This window comes from Megascapheus bottae, chromosome 1 (assembly GCF_031878675.1).
Source record: "Megascapheus bottae isolate mThoBot1 chromosome 1, mThoBot2.hap1, whole genome shotgun sequence".
Classification (NCBI taxonomy): Eukaryota; Metazoa; Chordata; class Mammalia; order Rodentia; family Geomyidae; genus Megascapheus; species Megascapheus bottae.
In genome coordinates this window covers 21,092,056-21,115,234 of record NC_143509.1, presented here as the reverse complement: position 1 = coordinate 21,115,234, position 23,179 = coordinate 21,092,056, and the positions used below count along the sequence as shown (strand labels likewise).

The 23,179-nt window shown below is 35.2% G+C and overlaps 1 non-coding gene across 1 annotated transcript; it reads left to right on the top strand.

Moving 5' to 3' along the window:
- The first annotated feature begins 297 nt into the window (after positions 1-297).
- Positions 298-404, top strand: LOC150068489 (U6 spliceosomal RNA). The gene has a single exon (XR_016538421.1). It is a non-coding gene; the product is annotated as a U6 spliceosomal RNA (small nuclear RNA).
- The last annotated feature ends 22,775 nt before the right edge of the window (positions 405-23,179 follow it).

Sequence of the window (23,179 nt, the reverse complement as noted above, 5' to 3'; positions counted from 1 at the left end):
GACTTTAGAAAAATCACGTTTCAACAGTTTTGTGCTCAGTAGAGGCAATGGGTTAAGACTACTAATGCAACCAGTGAGTCATGATATACATTTCATTAACTAATGACTATAGAAAAACTGGCTTAAACTGTACTATAATTATTTCTTATTAAAACAAGGAAAAGAATAGAAAACCTAAATTGACATCTACTATTCACTTAATATTGTAAATGGAAAAATGTACCCACTAAAATGCCAACACCCAAATTTAAAGCTTTCTAATCATTGAAAAATGTTTATTTAAAAATACTTGAATATTTTCTTGCCTCAGCAGTGCATATACTAAAATTGGAATGATACAGTGAAGATTAGCATGGCCCCTGCATAAGGATGACATGCAAGTTTGTCAGGTGTTCCATATTTTTGGGGGGTATCAATGTGTGAGAAGTAATGCACCTACTACCTGGCGAATATAACTGTAACCCCTCTATGCACTACCCTAACAATAAAAAATAAAATTAAAAAAAAAACCTGAATAGCAGCTCTGTAATTCTTGTTATGTTAGTACTGGACAGTGGATGTCAGCCATTTTGCTTTGGTGTATCTTCTAACCAAGTGGTATATTAAGGTAGGAAATTCATCTCTCTAGCATACAAAGCCTTGATTTGGTGGAAATGCAAGAGAAGATTGGCTCCAGCTAAACCGTTTAAAATGGACTTTGTTACATGAAAATTGCATGATGATGTCAGTAGCATTAAAACCCTGTCTAGGAAATGGAATTGGGGAGAAAAAAGTTTTAAGGAGATAAATTCACAAGGTGAGGAAAAATCAACAGTAAGTATAGAGTTCCTTTCAGTGAGCATTTCGTGATTATTTTTAAAATTATATATTGTTTAGGTTCTTTTTATTCTATTTCTTATTATTGTTTTTCCTCTTCAGGTAAATCAGACACCACTGGCTGCATTGGTAATTGAATTTGTACATTATGAGTAGGTACTGATGAAATGAAGTTAAGTAACAGAGAAAATGAAGTCATAGATGCTGAAATAGAATAAAGCAAGGAAGCAAAGGAAGGATGAAAATAAAAAACAAGGAATGAAGGAGTTTCAGAAAACTTAGGTGTCCTGCTAAAGCTGTTTCCAGAGAACAACACTGAAAAGTTCAAAAGACAAACATGGGAATAGCCTCTTAATATCCCTGCTGGATCTTGAATGTGAAGAGCATGAATTACTTTAGAAAGAATATTGAAAAAATAAGTAATAGGTTCAGCTTTTATGCAAATAAATTGCATCCATAAACTTAATACCATAAATTGAACTTCAGTGGTAAAAGCTTTGAAAGCAAATTACCTTTTAGAATGTATGCTCTCTAAGTTAATTCTGATATAGTTTAACAGTTTATTTCATCAATTTTTATAACTAGGCATTGATTTAGGGGAATAATTTTGTTATGATAACTTAATGTCTGCAGTATTTAAAGTGAAAGCATATGAATAAGACTGATTCATATTCATATTTATAAATAACTTGTGTATTTTTAGCTTTTTATGTATTTTTAGTGTTTTTCTTGTACTTTTTAGTCATGATAGACATTCACATCTGTAGGTCAAGAGTAAAACCTCCATGACACAGGTGAACCAAATCCAGTGAGAAGAAGTAGCGTGAGTTCAGATCCAGATCCTCCAGAAGGAACGAATTGTGCCCTCCCCACTGTAGAATGTAAACCCTGTATTCCAGTCTTTGGACTTGATATGGAAAAAGTAATTTTGACCAGAATTTCAAGTTCAGTAGCTTGTTTCAAATCTTATGTCTACATCTGTAAGACTCAGAGGTTGTCATTCTTTTGAAGTAATCCTTTTTTTTGTCTCACAGACACACACACACACACAATTACATGCAGAAGTATCTAATATGAGTTATTCTAATGTACTACAAATCAACCTAATACCAGATCGGAAACTGAAGGAAGATAATTGTGACATATATGTGTGCAAACAATGAAATGGCATCCTTTAAAAATCCTATATCCAAGCCAGGCACCAGCAGTGAACTTCTATATACCTAGTTTCTCTGGAAGCTTACATCTGGAGGAGTATTCTTCAGAGCCAAATTAAGCACAAAAGTCTGAGACATGCCAGCTTCCAGAAACCAGCGAAATCCCAAAGTGGAAGTGTAGTTCACATCAAGGAATGGCAGCTATGGCATTCCTGTCTCCCTAAAATACTCAGTAGAATTTTATTAGTAACTAGGAAAACTGAAATTCAGTTGCACCTTTAAAACACCAGAGAAGTAAAAAAATTAGAATCTGCTTTTAAGTAATCTTTATAATCGGTTCATTCAGTTACATAAAACTAAGATTAGAACCAAGTATTGTACTACCTCTTTATATTTAGAGGGACATGCACATGAATTAGATTACATTGAGTGCTTAGAAATCTTCTTGTATTGCAAATGCTTATGTTTGGAAATTTCAGCATTCATAGGAACTAGTCTCAATAGGATACTTAAGATTTTTGCCGTATTAGTAAATTTTTTTGCCAGCCCTTGGGCTTAAACTCAGGGCCTGGGCACTGACCTTGGACTTTTTCAAGACTAGCGCTTTACCACCTGAGCCACAGTGACGCTTCTAGTGTTTCCTGTGTATGTTGTATGGAGGAATTTAATCCAGGGCTTCATGCATGCTAGCAAACACTCTACCATTAGGCTACGCTCCAGCCATATTTGTAATTTTTAAAAGTAGATCCAGTTGTGTATTTATTATGGCTTTCATGCTTCCTTTATTATTGTTGCCAAAGTGGAGGGAATTGATGGATGCCAATTTTTTAAATACTAAAGACATTGATTTAAATTCAACATATTTATTAAAATAATGCATTGCTAATCATGTAAGTATGATTTTTTACTCATAAGGCTAGTATGTATAGCTAGTAAAACCAATCACATTTTAAGATTTACAGTTGTTCATCTCTTAGTAGGTAGATTATACATAGTTTAACAATCAAAGAGTGGTCATTGATAAAATTACCAATGCTGTAAAGATAATTCATGAAGAAATGATGAAATCTGAGCTTGAAGTTATAAAAATGAGCAAACTGAAAATATAGTTAAAATATTTTGATGATTGCATTAATGTGTATTGATCTTTATAACAAGAATCAAAGCATTATATACATACACACATTGAAAAAGATTAGTGTTAATGTACTAGATTAAAAATATCCTGGAAGTGGAAAATCATTTTTTCTATAATAGTGCATTCCCTCCTTCTGGCACATTGTGATAAGATTGATATTAAAATGGTACTTGAATTTCATACACATCTGTGTGCATACAACATACATATACATATTATGGATGTCCTCTAAACCATTTTTCTTCTTTCAACTAAGAGTGACTTCACCAACTAGCACTTCCTTAAAATTGGTTCTTTAAGGACAAAATATGAAACACATTACTGTCATCAAAATTATTTACTCATTTGAAAATGTCTCTCCAAAATTTAATTAAAATTCAAGACACTGCTTCATATAATTCCTTAAACAATTAGCTAGTGAAATAATATAGAAAATGTCATGTAGTGTCAATGGTTAGGGAGAAATAATTTTAAAATCTAAAAATGAAAGGAAAATCGCTGACATATAGTAATTGTTACAAATGAGGAAAACCATGGAGCCTATGTTTTTTGGGGTCTGGCTTACTTCACTTAATACAATTTTTTTCCAAGTCTTTCCATTTCCTTATGAATAGGGCAATGTCATCCTTTCTGATGGCAGCATAGAATTCAATGGTGTATATATGCCACAACTTCATGCAGAACATGAAAATATTTCAAAAGCTATGTACATATGTCCATACAGGATGAGGCTAAGCAAAATGAACTCTAGGATATGGAAACAAGATGTTAATCTTTGCCATTGTTCTTAATGTACTATGTGGAGCTCTTTTCTTTTCTCTTGTTTTCCCCTTAGGGTTTATCTCATTTGTTACTGTATCTGAATGTAGTATCTGGTAGATTGTATGTAAGTTTATTTCTTTATTTGAAATAAGGAAAGGAAGGGGAAAAACAAGATGATTGGGAGGGGTGGAAGGAGGGAAAGTGGGAGATAATCATGGAGGGGTAACAATGTTCAAAAATAATGTACCCACTACTTGATTGAATAGGGAAGGGGTGAAAACAAGATGAGGGATGGGGGTGGGTGGGAGGGAAATGGGGATCAAGACATGTGAAAGGGTATCAATGTATGTGAATTAATGCACTTCCTATCTGGCAAATATCATGTAATGCTTCTATTAGTTACAGTAAAATTATGAAAAAATAAATGATATAGGGGGAACAATAAAAAGAAACTATTTCCATGGCAAAAAAATAATAGTCTAATTATATAGAAAGGTGTTACTCTAGATTGTAATACCATTATTCAGGAAAAAGAAGCCAAAGAATTATGAGTTTAAAACTAACATGGGCTACAATCCTAGACTGTATGAGAAAAAATAGGAATGAACAAAATATACAAGTGCTTATTAAACTTTTGCAAAATATTGCCTTTTTTGCATAGCAAACAAAAATAATGTCTAGCTCCTTATTCCTGGAGCTAGAAGGCAAGTACTGGGCACTGTCCCTGAGATTTTGGTGCTCAAGGCTAACACTTGAGCTGCAGCTCTACTTTAGGCTTTTGATGTTTTGTTTGTTTGTTTGTTTTAATTGTAGAGACTCTTGGACTTTCCTGGCCAGCCTGGCTTTGAATAATGATGATGAGAATTTTGACATGAAGAGGAAATTTTGAAGTAAGAGAGAATAAGAAAATGAGTCCTAGTATTGTATGATGCTATTTGTAAAATCTATTAAAAAGGCAAATTTATGAACCCATAAATACATGAGAATTTATCAGTGTTACACAGAGAAAAGATTAAAAATGAAAAGCATAAAGAAACTTTCAGGGCAGTAATACAGTTCTGAGTAAAGGCATGTAATGAATTGCAGGGAATGATTTTAGGGGTGTAAACCAGTTCTATACAATTCTGCAACTAAAAATACATGACAGGAAGTGCTTGCCAAAAGTTGCAGACACTTCCAGTATGGCACGTTACAGTGCATAATGTAAGTAACTTGAAGAGAAAGCATTTAGCAAATAGAAAGGACTACTAAGTAAATAGAATAGTCTTTGAGAACTATCTGGGCCCCAAAGAGAAAACATAACATAAAATATAACCAACAAAGAAGCTATTCTATAGCACTTTTCTCTTATCAGAGATGAACAGGTTAGTTCTTCTGAACCTACCTAACTCCATGACATGAAATATTGGGTGAGTAGAAAGTGGATAGCAAGATGTGTCTCGGAGATGGGTTGAAAGTAAAGGACAGTAATAGAGAGAAAGCAAGAGCTGTCCAGGGATTGCAAGAATAGACTTGGTCCTGAAGGTCTTGCCACACAATACATATACTGTGCATATTTGTTGCATAAATGACTAAGTGAATTAATTAAATAATAAAAGGGTTTGGGCAGTGGGTAGTATAGACTTGGTTTATGTCATTTTTTGTCACATTTTTATTTGCCATTGCTGGTATTTAATAGTATTGAATTGGGGGTTAAACAAATGTCAAGTCCATGGCAGGAGAATCTGGAGTTAAATTACAGCCTAAGCTATATAGCTAGACCTTATTTCTAAAAACAAAAGCAAATATAAACCCTTTATTAACCCTTTCTTAAGAATTTTATAGAACAGTAACAATGACTATGGTAAATGTATAGATACAGTTATATATATATATATATATGATAAAATAAAACAGCATGAAAAGCCATGGAATGTTCCAAAAATATAAGGAAGAAATGGCATAGACACGAAGGCAATGTCATCAGTTGGATGACAGCAGAATTTGGAAGGGCCAATAATAACACACTGAATGAGAACAAACATACCAACATCTACTGAATCCAAGCAGATGTGCTTCTGTTAATGAAGTCCCACCTGAATATTTTCTGGCTTCAAGTACATTTTCCTCAAAATTCTTGATAAAATGTATTAAAAGCCTGTGTCAAGAAGAATGTGAAGAAACCCATTCCAGGATTATAGAGCCATCCAAACCCACAGAGGAAATGAAAGTGTGAGAAATTGATTGCTTTATCACAAAGTACATATGCAAAGAACTGAGAAGTTTGAGAAATTGTAGGAAGAACTTCGTAGTTATGGTTATACATTTTAAGTAGATAAAAGTAAAAGCCAAATGAGAACAGAAACTGATAGAGTTAAAAAGAGAGAAAAAAACACAGGAGAGTATGTGTACAGAAAGAGTGTAAATACAGAAGAGAGAGAAGAGAGGGAGATGGAGAGGGAGACAGAGCAACAGTATATCAAAGGGAAAGTATTAATGCTGAAGATGTCTAGTGTTATGCCACATTAAAATTTCCTAATACATTTATATACTTCATTTCAGATTATTTGCCATGAAAGTGCAGTAAATTGATTATTCTATTTTTTAATACCAATCGTTAGTTTGCCTCACAGTCAACTCTATACTTGTGACTTCAGATATTATCCTGTTTTAATCAGTTTGCAGTTTTGACATATTCTTTTATTGGTAGTTTGTTCATTCTTATAAATCTTATAAATCTTGTTCATAATTTATGTTCTCAATGTTGTTTATGCTTCACATTGTATTTTTCTCCTGCTGATTTTCTACACTGTCAATAAAATGTCTTCAAGCATCTGTCAGTATTTCTAAGTTCTCCTAAACTGTGTATGGATTAAACTCCTAGCCTTCACTTCTGGCATTTCAGAAGGTCTCTAATGAATCCTCATGGAGTCCACTGCAATCTCGGAATGAAATTTTCTCTTACACCAACCAAAACTGACACACACGAGTCCCTAACAATAACATCTGCCTCTTCCTCCCTCTTGTACTCACGTATTTCTTTCAAGTTAAATAACTAGTTGCCTTTTCTAAGAGTTCAAGCTTTTCTCTTTTTTAAATATTTTTATTGTAATTAATAAAAGGGTTACATGATATTTGCCAGATAGAAGGTACGTTAATTCCCATACATTGATACCCTTTCACATGTCTTGGTCCCCATTACCCTCCCCGTCACCCCCACTCCTCCTCTTGTTTTCCCCCCTTCCCTATCCGATTTCAAATAACCATATATCAACACCAAACCATTATTCTAACAGTCTCCCTAAAGTTTCTTTTGCAAACAGGGCTGTACAAAATTTTAAATATATGATTAGAGTTGTGGTTCAGCTGTCAAAATATTTCTTAGCCAAAAATGAAACCCCCAATTTAAACCATAGTGTTGTCAAACATTTTTAATTAAAATTAACTTAAATACAAAATGCATACACATTCATGGGATATGATATTTTTGACACATTGTAGATTGAGTATATTTAAATGAAGCAAATCATATTTATGTCCTTGAGCAGTCATTATTTCTTGATATTGAAATCTTTCAAAGTCTGCTGTCTTTACTCTTTGAAAAACATAGTATGTTATTATTCTCTCTAGTACCCCACGGGGGGGCACATTAAAATTCCTTGCTTCAGTCTCACTGTAATGTGATGGCATGGGATTCCATTTTTCTACACATAGTCCTTACACAATTCTTGGCCAGAGATAACCATGTTTCTCTTGGAGTTGGAATATACCCTTGGTAACAAATCAATGACAAGAAGGAAAAACAATCAAAAAAGAAGAAAATGGAAAGAATTCATTGCTGATGAGTAAGATTATACTTTACTAGTACAGATTGTACGGATGGTTAACTTCCAACCTCCTCAGAGCACATTTTCCCTCAGCTGTTGGCTGAATTAGAAAAATACAAAAGTTATTGGTTCAGCAAAATTCCAGAATACTGCACCAGATTCCAGTTCTAGTACTTAATTCTGGGTTATTTCTGCAAATTCTTATCAAAAGGGATGAATGAAGGCATCAATTTTCAGATGCTTTTAAATATTCTATGTCTCCTTGTCTGGCTATCTAATAAAGGCATAGCAATTGACTTCTGAAATGGAGAAATTATTAGAGACATCATTAAGGAACTGAGATATGTATTCAATGATGGTCAATAAAATATTTAAGACTTGAATGATGACTTTCCTAAAATATTTAGTTAGTAATAATTTTAGACTTACAAAAGAGCTGCAAAGGTAGCTCAGAGTTTCCACTGGTTCCTCACTCAATTTTGCATGAGCTTGCAACTCACAAACTCTGGGATAGTTCATTATGGCTAAGCTATTAGCACTGATAGAATACTATTACCTACATTACAGGGCCTTCAGTTTTATGATTTTTTCTACTAATATCCTATTTATGTTTCAAGATCCAGTCTGGGTATTGCAAGCTTCGTTTCTGCTGACATTCTCCACTATAAATAATCAGTGCCTCATTAATGTCTTTGAATAAAAAAAGCCATTTAGTTCAGATCAAAGGCCTGGAAAGGAGAAAAAAAGTCTTCTATTCAGAAATATGGAAAAGTTGCAACAAATGTGGGGAAATAAGTTTAAAACTATATAACAATTAATAAGAAAAAGATATATTGCTAGATTCCAAACTAGATCTGGTATGCTTTTCAGAAATGAACTCCATTTTGTAGGAGTTTATTATAACAATTTTATGTAGCTGCTTTTGATTAACTAAAATTTCTGTAGAAATTCTTTTATTTTTTAGTTATCAGTACTGGGGCTTGAACTGAGAGGAATTGGTTTGCTTTCTCAGTGTTGATTGCTTCCCACTGGAGTTACACTTTCAGAATAGGATTTTGCTGGTTCATAGGAATTAGTCTTGAGGACATTTATGCCCAATCTGGTCTCAAACTTCAAGTCTTATCTTTAATTTTATTTCTGCATATTTTAATGCTTTTCACTTTTATAGAATATACAATTGTTTATATAGATTTATCTCCAGATTGTGTATTTGTTGTCTCCCAATTTAATACTATTAAATACCTAACATGGCAAAGAAAAAGCCAGCCACCAATTTGGATGGCATTTTTTGGTCTATCAATAAAGTAGTTTTATTGATTCTTGCTTTGAGTCTCACATTTTGTCAGCTTTTAAGCCAGATTTTGACATTCACGAGACTTGACATCCTAAAATGACTTCAGAGGTGTTCTTCCCTTTCCATCTTCAAGCATTAAATTATGATTCATTTTATTTTATCTTTTTACATTTGGTAGATTTTATTAGTGAAAACACCTAGGGATGAAGTTTTAACAGATGTGGCATTCAATCATGAAAGTTCTTAACTGAGCTGTCCTGGTGCCTGTCTTTCAAAGAATGAAACTCACTTCAATGAAAATTTTAGAAGTATGAGAACAAAATTGCTCTGCATACACTTCCATTGTCAGTTTAATTCTTATGACATCACAAAATGAAATCTCTTTTTTCTTTCCTGATTTGAAAATTGCTAATATCTTACACCTCCCCCCTTCATTGAATTGATCAGATTTATCTTTCCAAGAAACAGCTTGTTCCTTGCTTTGAGTCCAACTGAGAATGAAGCAATGTTTTCATCTACATGTTAAAAGATAAAGAGAATGTACTTATGATGGTGTACTGGATAGAGTTTTTACTACTCAATACCAGAATCTTCCAGAAGTTGTTTCTGAAGTTTCTAGAAGTATTTGTCAACGGTTCTTGCATCTGGAAATGGGATATAGACTCTGTTCTTTAGCTTATATGATAGTTTTTTGTTTAAAATAAGCATGTGGATTTATCATACTAGGAAATGGCATTTTTTACATTGCTTTTATCATAGCCGTTGGTGTTGTTACTTGGCATGATTCTTCATAACTCTCCCTGTTCAGAGGTATTTCGATTTTTTTATTTTACAATATATTTTTAATATGAACAGCCATATTAGAAATCCAATCATACAGGATCCTGTGTTGAAAGATCAATCATCACAGGTGTAATCAGATCATAAAAATAGATATTGAAAGTTAAATGCTGATGTTACTTTTCACTGCCAAATTGGGTTGCCAATAAGACATTTAAAGCAAGAAGAGTTCAATATTAAATTTTACTTCAAGCAGAAACCATGTTAAATACTGCATCTAAGTGAAAATAATACTGTAATTACTGTCAAACCACAGTAATCACTGGGTGACACTTTTGCTGTTGTGTTCTCATGAAGCATAACCTTCCATTTTGCAAAGTCTACAAAATACAGAATGAATGAGCCATTTATTGATTAGACCTTCACACCTTTGCCCAGGAACATTAAACATGCCATCAAGACTTGTATTACACTAAAGAACAAAGTGACAAGCTGAAACTCACTGCGCTCTTAAAGGCAAATAATACTGCCAGAGAGTATTGGAATGTTTGAGGTTGAAGTGAGCATGTGTTTTTGGTGACACCTGGTAATCTTTTTTGTTTTTATTGTGCAGCATATATTAATCAGCCATTTCAAAGAGCTCTTTAAAAATACATAACTATGCCCTATGTTTTCTCTCATCTCTTTTGTTGCCTTTTGGTTATCTCAATTATTACAATATCTTACCTTGTTATCTGATATATTGTATACATATATGTTTATTTGAAATAGGATAAAGAAGGGGGAAACAAGATGATTGGGAGGGATGAGGGAAGGAAAATGGGGACAAAAACATGAGAAAGGGTAGCAATGTTTGTGAGGTAATGTACCTTTTATTTGGTGAATATAATGTAACCCTTCTATTAATTATAATAAATATTATATTAAAAATAAAAAAACAAGTAGTAACCAGAAAAAATCTATAACTAAGCAGGGCACAACGGTTCACCCCTGTAATCTTAGCTTCACTGGAGGCTGAGACCTAAGGATCAAGGTCTCAGTCTGGGCATGAAAATCCTGGGAGACTCATATCTCCAGTTAATCACTAGAAAACTGGAAATGGCTCTGTGACTCAAGGGGTGGGATGGTAGCCTTGAACTGAATAACTCAGGGACAGCGCCTAGGCCCAGAGTTCAAGTCCCACAACCAACAAAAAAATATCCGTAAGCAAAAAGAAACTTCAGGAGCTTAAGGTATGGGGGGTTAGGAATCCTGATTTTAGACTGGGCTCTGAGCCTGTCCTAACCCATTTCAGTGGAAAGTTTACTATTTTGCGCCTCAAGGAACTGTTATTTCAGTATGTGACATCATTTATAATTATTAAAGCACACCATAAGGGCATTAAAGATATCAAAATGTTTCATATTTATTATTTTGAATATGAATATCCAAGTGTTCCAGCAGCATTTTAAAAATTAAACTGATTTTTCCCCAGTTGGAGGGGAAAAAAAGATACTTATGATGGGGCTTGGTAATGTTCACATACACCTAGTTAATAAAGATGTTACACCAAAATGACTGTTTACATCCATGAGTTTGAGGCCTGTCTTGGAAAGACAGTATGATTCTGTCTCAAAAATACAAATGAAGAATATCCTGTCTCTATTGTAATTTCCTGCCTCTTACTGCAGTGACTTCAATCTAACTTCCTATCATAGCTACTCATATGTGTGTGCCTAAATACTGATAATAGGTTCATTTTCTCTTAGCTACATTAAATGATGTAGCATAAGTGTATTTCATACACAGATTTGTATTTTACCTCATAATTTGATTTTGATGCAGTAATCTACCTTCAATTTTTCAACTCAATCATTTTGAAGATATGACAAAAAATAAGCTGTTTTGCTTCTAATGTGTAGTCTCAAAAATGAAAATTTTCTGAAAAAGTATGTTTGGATGGTTTAGGACAAAATTACTTAATAAACAGAACAAACCATCTGGCTTAAGAGAACTCTAGGGATATAAGGATCTCCATCTAATTTATCATATCATTAAATAGGAAAAGCCTGTACTATCTCATGTAACCAATAGGTTTTTGTCATTCACAATGTGCTTTTAAGCAAGGATCTAATATTTTAAATATTCCTAGAGAATAATAATTATATTTTTCTGTTTGCAATCATGAATTGTGTTAGCACAATTATACATATGTATAAAGAAGATAAGCTTGCAAATCTAGGTTAGAAATTAAGAAGTCTATCCTGGGTGTTTATTACCTATTTTTGAGGGTTTTTATTTTTTAATTGTGATTAATAGAAGGGTTACATTATATTCACCAGATAGATGTTGCATAACTTCACAAACATTGATACCCTTTCTTATGACATGGTCCCCGTTTCCCTCCCACCCACCCCCACTTTTCTTGATTTCCCCCCTTCCCTATCCAATTTCAAATAACCAATTAAGCACATATAAAATGTATCAGATAACAAGGTGAAATATTGTAACAATGTGAGATAACCAAGGGATGGCAAAAGAGATGAGTGATAACATAGTACATTAAGGACAATAGTCACTATACCATGTAGCTGAAGGTTAATAGCCACAATGTTCACTATGGAGCATGTGATCTTGACTTTATTCCGTTTAACAATTGAATTTTAATACAAACTGCATTTATAATTATTGTCTTTCTGGTGTGAAATTGTAGGATCTCATTATCCTACTGGTATTTATTTATTTGTTTGTTTGTTTATTTATTTATTTAGTGTGTGTGTCATGGGGCTTGAAATCTGGGCCCCAGTGCTGTCCCTGAGCTCTTCAGCTCAAGGCTACCTCTCTACCCCTTGATCCACAGCCACATTTCCTGTTTTCTAGTGATTAATTGGAGATAAGAGTCTCAAGGTCTTTTGAGCCAGGGCTGGCTTGAAAATTTGATATTCAGATCTCAGCCTCCTGAGTAACTAGGATTACAGGCATGTGTCACCATGCACAGCTCTACTGGTATTTTAAACAAAAAGTTCTTTAAAAAAAAATCTTGAGGTGAATATTAAAGTCATCTTAATGTCTAATTTTGTGATTTTTATAATTATATACATTACACTTCATATATATACATATATATCTATATATAATGTGTATATATGTATATATGTACATTATACAACACACTGGGAGTTTTATTTGATTAGTTTTGCCTTATAAAGTACACTAGCAAAATGAGCAATTATAGGAATAATTATATACAATTAATTTTAGTTTTTCAGGAGTTATTTAGGATAGGGATTATAATTTTCACATATTAAACATAAATGAAAAGATCTAATTTTATGCTATCATCACATGAATGTGAAATACCAGGTAAACTAGGAGTAAGAAAGATGTTTTTACAATCACTTCCTGGTAAGGCACTCCATTACTTCCAATTGTGTTTCATCCTTTTCTAAGCATTATGGGAACTATTTGCTGATGTCACAGTGTGAGGCAGGCTTTTGAAAAAACAAATAAATACAAAGCTAAAACTTTGGAGACAGACAATCTTAGTTTAATGTTCTTCCAGTCCCCAATATTCTAGCTATTTGATAGGGAAATGATTATGCAAATATAATATTGAGTGCAAAATAAGCCTTGCAAAAAAAGTTTGCTAAACTTCAAAGCAAATTTATCTTCTCATAATCAATCTGTAGTAGAATGTTCACAAAAGCTTACACAAAAGAACTATTGGGAGCCTATGAAACATATGGCTACATATAATCCCTTCAGAAATGGGGCTCTGATTCCCTTTTTAATTTGTCATTCCATTTCTCTTAGAGTTAATAGACAAAAATAATGAGAGTAGGCCAAATACCATTGGCTTTCATTAGAATTGGAAATAATAAACACTGAGCTTTTATTTTCTTATTTCTCAGTCTTTATTGGTTCTTAGGTGGAGAAAGACCAAGCTTTAGATCAAATTGCTTCACATGAAAAACATGAAAGTTATTGATCAAATATTTCAAAAACTACAGATCTAATCTGGAAATTATTTCTTCAGACACTTTATTTAGCAGTGTTTGATTGTTTTATGCCTGAAATATTCACACTCAGTTTCTGAGTCTTTATTCTTGCCGGTCTATATGCATATACCTTCTTAAAAAACATCCATTTACACTTTTTATCTACGTGTGTGTGCGCGTGCATGCGCGTGCGCGCACTACCCCCATGGTCCCATTTGCCAGTCCTGGGATTGAACTCAGAGTTCAGGTATACTTGAGGGTTTTTACTTATTTTTTTTTCTTAAGGCCTGTGCGCTGCCACTTGAGCCACAGCTTCACTTCTCTGGTGCTTACTTGGAGATAAGAATCTAGAGGAGTTTCTTGACTAGGATGGCTTTACACTGTGGGTCTCAGATCTTGGCCTCCAAAGTATCAAGGATTACAGGATTACAGGTGCTCAGATGGAAGATGTTATTTTTGATACATATCCCTTTGATTATTTCACTCCAGAAAACACAATTAAAACAAACAAAAGGTGCTTCTCCTCATCATTTACTTGTAATTGCCTATATGGGATTGGGCCCGAAAACTAACTCACCTAATTTTCAAAATTGTTTAAATGTTTGAGATGAAGTAATTACTGTTTTCTCCATAATCAATATCTTCCACAAAGATGAATCTTCAGCATAACTAAAATGTAGTTATTTAGTTTTATTAAGATGATGAGAAGTTTTCAATTACTGACATTGCATTAACAAATACAAGTCAGCCTCCATTATTCAGAATATTTTTGTGAGCTTATTAAGAACATTGAAGGTGAATGGACCTTTAGCAATTAAAAAAATATCAGAAATTTTGTTCAAGAAATTCAAAACACAAAACTCAAAGGTTTATTGTAGTATTTAAAGGGACTGACGCATATATGTTTTCAAAGCACTGGGTAAGGGGAGTGAGGACAGAGAAATATTCACTAATAAAACCTCATACATATGAGATTTAATCTATCTGCTACAGTCCAAAATCAGTTTACCTACATATTCTCTCTGAAATTTGAAGATCAGGGTATAGCATATCCATGACATTTTGCTTATCAAATTTTTTTTCATGCAGTTGTAGTTTTACTCATATACTGAATTGATTTATTTACAGAGCGAAGGTTATCATTTTATACTTATGAGAACAAAACACTGTTTTGTGTATCACTTATCAGGTTAAAACCTTCCCTGTATGTAAGTCTTTGCATAAGTCAGCAGGAGAAAAGTTGGATCTACCAAAGGCAAGAAGATTCCTGAGGTTTTTGATTAGAGTATTTTGCTATCTAAAAAATGATTCTATTTATTTTAGAAAGTCTAGCAAATGAGGCAAATTTGGTCAAAACTCAAAACACTTGATAAATTGGCAAGTTTTTGCAACATGAGTTATTTGAAAGAAATTATAGCCAAAGATAATAAAAAATGTTTCATGAATGATAACAGAATTCACACAGAGGTTGTAAAATAATACTTTCAAGAGAAAATTTTTAATTTGAACACACAAAAATTGATATATGACATCTGTTAAAATTCTGTTTCCATTAATGCCATATGAGAATGCTATAGAAAATGAAGATGCCAGACACCTTGAATGAAAACATCATAAGCCCTTCATAAAAACTAAGAATATAGCTCTCTCCAAAGATTACTGAACAAACCATATGTGGTTGAAGTAATAATACTTTCCTTGTTTAGCTGTCACGATATTAGCTACATTAATAACAATGATTTTTAACCCCTGTAGTAGTATCATCACATGATTTTACATAATCAAATTTATGTCATTGGTTGATAATGTCATGCAAATATAGGAACGTTTTAAAATTGAGTCATTTGTTTCCATTAGAAAACTTGCGCTGGTCACTTTTAGTCATGTGTGTACGTTTGTGTGTGTGTGTGTGTGTTTGAATTTGATAGTACTAGGGTTGAAACTCAGGGCCTCCAGCTGCAGATCTTGCTGGACTTTTTCACTCAAGGTCTACTAGTTGAGTCATAGTTTCACTTCTGCTTTCCTGTGCTTTGTAGAACCTCAAATTTTCAGCCTTAAACATTATAATTAAAAGTAGTTTGTCCAAACATACTGTTTGCTAATCTAGAAAGACTAGAAAAAAAATGGATATAAAATTCAGGAATTATAAAATGTTTCATTGATTATCTGGATTATAATTTGTATTTTAATAGGGTTAGTATAAAATCTATTCTTTATTGTTTCTCATATGTCAAGTTAAATTATAGTTTATTTTATCATGTAATAGAACATTATTCTCCTCATAAAATCTCTGGGACAAAACAATTGAGAATAGCTAGAGGAAAATAATTTCTCTTATTTTCTTTCCAAAACTACTTCCTCTGGCTTCTCTGAATAGAAAGAAAATTGTAATATGCATTATTCATTTTTCTTCTTAAGTTGACATTTCAGTAACTGAGTGTGCTTGGGTTAATCTCAAGTGCTTTGGAGATTGTCAGCAAAAACGGTTAAGTCTGGAAGACTGACAGTCATTTCAGCCAAAGACCTGAGTAGCTGTAAAGACACTCAACTATACTTGTTTACGTACTTAAAAAAATATTTTCTTTTTATCCACTATTAATTTATTTGAACTCTATCAATCTATCTTATTGTAAAAATTTTATCTCCCTATTAATGTGTTCATCTAATTTTCTTTTTATTACAGTAAAATTAAAATAGAAAAGTATAAAATTTGGAGCCTGGCACTAGTGTCTCATTCTACCAATGGCAGAAGGCTGAGATTTGGAGGACTGTTTGTTGTTCAAAGCCACCAAGGCAGAGAAGTTAATGAGATTGCATCTTCATGTAACCAGCAAGGATCCAGATTGCAGGCATGGCTCAAGTGTTAGAGTAGCAATCATGAAAAAGAAAACTGACCAATAGTATACAAAGCCTTAATTTGAAGACCCCCAAAAAAGCAAAACAGAAAAGTGTAAAATTTGGGTTTATGTAACTCTTTAGGGGCTCACTATACAGTTCCTGTGTAATGGCAATGCTTAGTTACCTTTGGTAGACATATAAATTCTTCCATGATGGTCATTAAACACTAATTCTCTTATTCTTCACGCATTCTAAAATTACAAAACAATGCTTCATTAATAATTTACTCTAATTGAACCTTTTGCACTCAACCTTGTTATAAAACAGGGAATCAGCTACCGTAGAAGAAATCAGAGAATGGGAATTTTGTACAACTACCCAATTTTATAAATCTCACAGGGCTTGTATCTTTCCTTAGATGAACAGATTTTAAACCCCTTCCTTTATGGTTGTTATTGCTATTATCATTTTATGTTTGGAGGAGACACTGAGTCCTTTTCATGGCACTCTGCTAAGTTCTCTTAGTCCTTTATGATCCATTCGCTGTGAGAGACCCATCACATTCCATCGGCATAATGTGAGTTGTAGTGCTTAGCACTAAGTAAGCTCAGCCTCTGCTTCCTGGGGAATCTCTTCCTGTTCTCTCTTGACAAAACTATAGAGAAGTTTCACCCACATTGTGCCATTTACAATGAGCACTCCAATATCAGTGAGTCTCATATTACTTGTTATTTTTGACCTTTATAAAGGCCACTTTGTCTCATTTATTGACTGCAGTTGTATACTTGACTATATATATATATTTTTTTTTCCTAATGGAGGATAGTCAATGGTTTGTTTTTTTACCCTTGATTTCACTAAATTAATGAGCTTTTGAAAATAACATTTTAATAAGTATGTTCAAATGTCTCTTGATTGGAGAAGCTTTTATTGTTGTTAATTTTTTACTTAAATATTTGTGGTTTCAAACTGGCCTAGGCAATGGTTACAACCTTCACAGTATTACTACACTTACCAGTTAACGCTATTATAGATTTGAAAAATCCTTGTGTTTGTTTTATTTTTTCTTTATTAACGTTGATTTTTATATCATATTTTAAATGACAGGTTTAACTAATGAGTGTTCAAGAAAGGAATCTCTATTTACAATCACTGGGACTTAGTATTTAGAACTTAATCCAAATTAGGCAGTCATAGAAACATATTAATTTTAGAAAATAAAACATTATGTCTATAGAGTCATAGGTTTTTATACCTATATAGTTATGTTTATATTTCCATTATCATGTCCGCAGCATTGGGTATGAAGATATTGAGTCCTCACTCTTGTACTCTTTGGATTTAATAGCCACATATTAAGGATACCATGTGCCTTTTGTTCCTTAGGTCTTGACTTGTCTCACTCAACATGATTTGCTCTAGATTCATCCACGTCCCTGCGAATGCCATTCTTTTATCTTGTCTGTTGGCTATGTAGAATTCCATTGTGTATATATATACCACATTTTCTGTATCCATTCATCTGTAGGAGGGCATCGGATTGTTTCCATCGCCTGGCTATTGTGAATAGTGCAGAGATGAACATAGTTGAGCAGGTGTACTTATCATATCTTGGGTTATGAAGTTCAGGGTAGATGCCCAGAAGTGGTATGGCGGGATCATAAGGAAGGTCTATTTTCAGTTCTTTAAGAAACCTCCACACTGCTTTCCAGAGTGGCTGAACTAGTCTACATTCCCACCAGCAGTGTAGTAGGGTTCCTTTTTCTCTACAACCCCGCCAGCCACTGTCATTGTCTGAGTTCAAAATCTTGGCCAATCTTGTTGGGGTAAGGTGGTATCTTAGGGTTGTTTTTATTTGCGTTTCCTTTATGACCATAGATGATGAACATTTTCTCATATGTTTTTCTGCCATTTTAATCTCTTCTTCTGATAAGTCTCTCTTTAGTTCCCTTGCCCATTTAGTGAATGGTTTATTGGGTTTGGGAGGGATTAGTTTCTTGAGTTCCCTGTAGATACTTGATATTAAGCATTTGTCAGATGTATTGTTGGTGAATATCTTTTCCCAGTTGGTTGGCTGTCTCTCTACTTTTGCGACTATGTTTTTATCTGTACAGCAACTTTTTATTTTTAGGTAGTCCCATTTATCAAGTCTCTCTCCCATCTGTTGTGACCCTGGGATTCTGTTCAGGAATCTTTTGCCTGTGCCTATGAGTTTCAATGTCTCTCCTACTTTATCATGTAGCAGTTTCAGGGTTTCCGGTCTGACGTTGAGGTCTTTGATCCACTTTGAGTTAATGCTTGTGCATAGTGAAAGGTTAGGGTCAATTTTTAGTTTTCTGCATGTGGCTGCCCAGTTTGCCAGCACCAATAATAGAATACACTGTGTTTGTTCCACTGTATATCTTTGGCTCCTTTGTCAAATACAAGTTGCCTATAGGTATGTGGTTCTATTTCTGGGTCTTCTATTCTGTTGCATTGATCTTCTGGTCTGTTTTTGTGCCAATACCAAGCGTTTTTTGTTATTATGACTCTATAGTACAGTTTGAAGTCTGGTACTGTAATCCCACCAGCATTGCTCTTTTTGCCTAGAATTTTTTTGGCTATTCTAGGTCTTTTCTTGTTCCATATGAATCTTTGAATTATATCTTCTATTTCAGTAAAGAATGTCTTTGGGATTTTGATGGGGATTGCATTGAATTTGTATATCAATTTTGGCAGTATAGCCATTTTCACTATGTTGGTTTTCCCTAGCCATGAGCATGGGATGTCTTTCCATTTCCTAGTGTCCTCTTTAATTTTTTTCATTAGGCTTTTGTAGTTTTCATTGAGTAATTCGTTTGCATCTTTGGTTAAGTATATTCCTAAGTATTTTATTCTTTTGGGGGCTATTGTGAATGGGATCATTTTCTTGATTTGGCCTTCTGTTTGTGTATTGTTGGTGTACAAGAAGGCTACTGACTTCTGAAGGTCAAATTTGTATCCTGTCATTTTGCTAAAGTGGTTTATTAGTTGTAGGAGTTTGGGAGTTGAGCTTTTTGGGTCACTCAAGTAGAGGACCATATCATCTGTGAATAAGGATAATTTAATTTCTTCTTTCCCTATGTGGATCCCTTTGATGTCCTTTTCTTGCCTTATTGCTCTGGCTAAGGGTTCCAGCACTATATTGAAGAGGAGTGGAGAGAGTGGGCATCCCTGTCTAGTTCCTGATTTTAAGGTGAATGGTTCCAGTCTTTCACCATTTAGTATAATACTGGCTGTAGGTTTTTCATATATGGCTTTCACTATTTTGAGGAATGTACCTCTTATTCCTATTTATTTCTAGTGCTTTCAACATGAATGGATGTTATATTTTGTCAAATGCCTTCTCCGTGTCCAGAGAAATTAACATATGATTCTTATCCTTAGCTCTATTAATGTGATGTATTACATTGATTGATTTGCGAATGTTAAACCAGCCTTGCATCTGTGTGATGAAGCCTACTTGATCATAGTGTATGATTTTTTTAAATTAGTTTCTGGATTCTGTTGGCTAATGTTTTATTGAGGAGTTTTGATTAAATGTAAAAAGTTTCACCTTTGGGTGGAAGACTCTGTGTATATCTGTTAAGCCCAGCTAGCTATGGTGTCGTTTAAGTCGATGGTGTCTTTGCTTAACTTTTGTTGAGTTGACCTATCGTTTGTTGAGAGTGGTGTATGGAGGTCTCCCACTATGATTGTGTTTGAGTCTATCTTGTTCTGTAATTCTAAGAGACTTTGTTTGACGAATTTGGGTGCTCCTGTGTTGGGGGAATAAACGTTTATAAGTATAATATTATGGGCATGGATTGTACCCTTTACTAATATATAATGGCCGTCTCTATCTTTATGTACAGATTTTACTGAGAACTTAATTTTGTCGGAGATTAAGATTGCTACTCCTGCGTTTTTGCATGGTGCATTTGAGTGGAAAATTCATTTCCATCCTTTCACTTGGAATTTGTTCTGTCTTTGACAGTGAGGTGGGTCTCTTGGAGGCAACATATGGATGGGTGGCCTCACAACGGGCCGTGGGATGGGTCTGTGCACTTCAGTCTCAGCGTACTGGGCAGATGTTTGGTTTTCCTGTGCTGTTTCCAGGGGTGGGCTCCAGGCCAAGGGTCTGGAGTTTGGGGGTTTCCAGGAGCTCTCAGCTAGACCAGCTGGTTTCTGCTCTGTTCCCAGAGGCAGGGCCCACCCAAGGATGTGGACTCCAAGTGCGGAGCCCTGTCTTTCTCACTCTTAGAAGGTGAGCTGGGCTACTGGTCTGCCCTTTAGTTCCCTGCTGTATTTCTGCCTCTTTGGCCAGAGTCTGTGACTGTGTGGGGCCCCTTGGTGCTGTCTTGCTGGGGATTCCCAGGTGGAGGCTGCCTGGCTCAAGATTTGAGTGGGACAGATGCTGGCTCCTCGACTCCCACACACCACCCTCTTTTGGAAGGCAGGGTCTCAGCGCCCCCCACTCTCCAGATCCAGTGGCCTGGGCGAAGAACCTTTTGGGTGGGTGGTAGCAGGGACACTCCACCCCCTTTAGTGGGGTGCTGGGTTTTAGCAACCACCTGCCTGTTAGTCTCCAGTCCAAGGCCTGGAAGAGGAGGATGTTGGGAGAGTGGGTGCTGGGACACCTCCGCCCCCTTTGGTGGACTGTTGGGTCTTAGAGCCCCGCCTGCCTGTCAGTCTCCAGTCAATGGCCTGGGGAAGGGGGCTGTTTAGGGAAGGGACAGGATTCTAAATTCCTTTTCCCCCTGCACTTGCCAGTCTTTCTCAGGCATGGTGAAGGGGTCTGAGTTAAGTTCTATAGCTCGCCACCAGCTCTGCTTTCCCAATGGGTTTGGGGACCCTCTGGGCTACCCGCTGGGCTACTCACTCCTTTTTGTTTGGCTGTGGGCTGCTCTGCGGTGTTGGAGAATCGTTCACTCCCCTCAGATGTCAGCCGCCATCTGTAGTCTGCGTCTGGGTTCTGCTGCTTGCTGGTCTGGTCTGCGCTGGTTCCTGTGTCTGGCTTCTGCCGCATTCTGGCACGTTCCTATGCTGGTTTCTGGGGCGGTCGGGGCTTCCCGGCCCGGTGCCCTCTGCCACGGCTTTCCCGGCTTGGAGCCAGTGGCGAGGGGTGGGAGAGCAGTGCTCGCATTTTGAATTCTTTGAGAAAGTTGGATGTAAGCCTTATCTGGATTTCTTTTCTGGTTTGAGTGCTTCTTGAGTTTGTTGTTGTGGATTTCTTAAGGTGGTTGGCTCGTGGGATTCTCTGGTTCTCTCTTTTTGTGGGAGAGAGCTAGGCAGCGTCCCTATTGTCTCGGCGCCATCTTCCTCCCCAACCTGTTTTATTTTTTACTTATCCTGTATTTTTAACATTGAGAGGTTTCATTGTAATATTTCCATTCATGTACCCACTGTACAATGTAGAAATTTATCCCTTCTACCTTATTGGAATTTTCCTCTCTTTTTCTCAATGTTTGGTGAGTATCATTTTACCATAGTCAGAAATAGATGACAGATAGAGATGAATAGATAGATTGATACATAGATTAGATATATGATACATTAGATATATGATAGAGTAATAAGTAAGTGAAAGATCAATAGTTAGAAGACAAGTAGACTGATTCCTAGATATATTAGATAGATAGTTTTCCTTTCCTATTTATTTTTCACAGATGAGTTATATCATCTTTTTGCCAGTCATGTGGCTTGAACTCCAGGCCTGAGCTCTATCCTTGAGCCTCTCTGTGCTCAAGTCTAGTACTCATCACCTGAACCACAGTGCTACTTGCAGACTTTTCTGTGGTGCTGAGGAATTGCACCCAGGTTTCATGCATGCTAGGCAAGCACTCTACCACTAAGCTGTATTTCTAGCCAAGTTATATCCTTTCTATTTCCTTTTAGATTTATATTTGTGCTAGTTTTATACTATCAATTTGCATTTCCCTTTTGTATCAGTTTTAATCTTGGGAAAAAAAAAGTCTTAGATCTACTCAGTGATTCTCTCTGCTTAGTATTCATGCTTTTGTATAATAGCTTTATTTTGAGTTGGGACAGAGATTAAGATTTGTTTAATCCATGGTTTAGGGCAAAGGTGAAGGAATGTTACTCTGGTGAAAAATGTTACACTATAAAAGTACTGACTTGGCAGCAAACTTGCTCCGGAGACACTTCTTACTGGCTCACATGACTACGTGGCCATACTGAGAATGCCAATGTGACAATAAAATATAGCAAGTAGCTAAGGTTTTCGATGGATGGAAGATGTTTGAGAAAGGACTCTGGATTATTAAGGGTAGCTTCCAGCCCACTGAGAGCAAGCCATAGTAACATCAGTCCTAACAATGATAAGCTTACGTGAGCATACTTGGGAGCACTTGATTTTCCAGAAGTAACTGGAGATGACAACACAACCTGGATAGCTGCTTTCTCTAGGAAACTAGAAGACATCTCTGATAAGCAAATCCTAGATTCCTAATGAGAGAATGAACACAAAATCGTCAGTAGTTTCTTGAAATTTGTTATGCAGTACAAGAAACTAAGAATGTTTCATGCTAGATGTCATATTCAGATAAGTACAGGTAGATGATAGATAAATATATGTGGATGATAGATAAAAG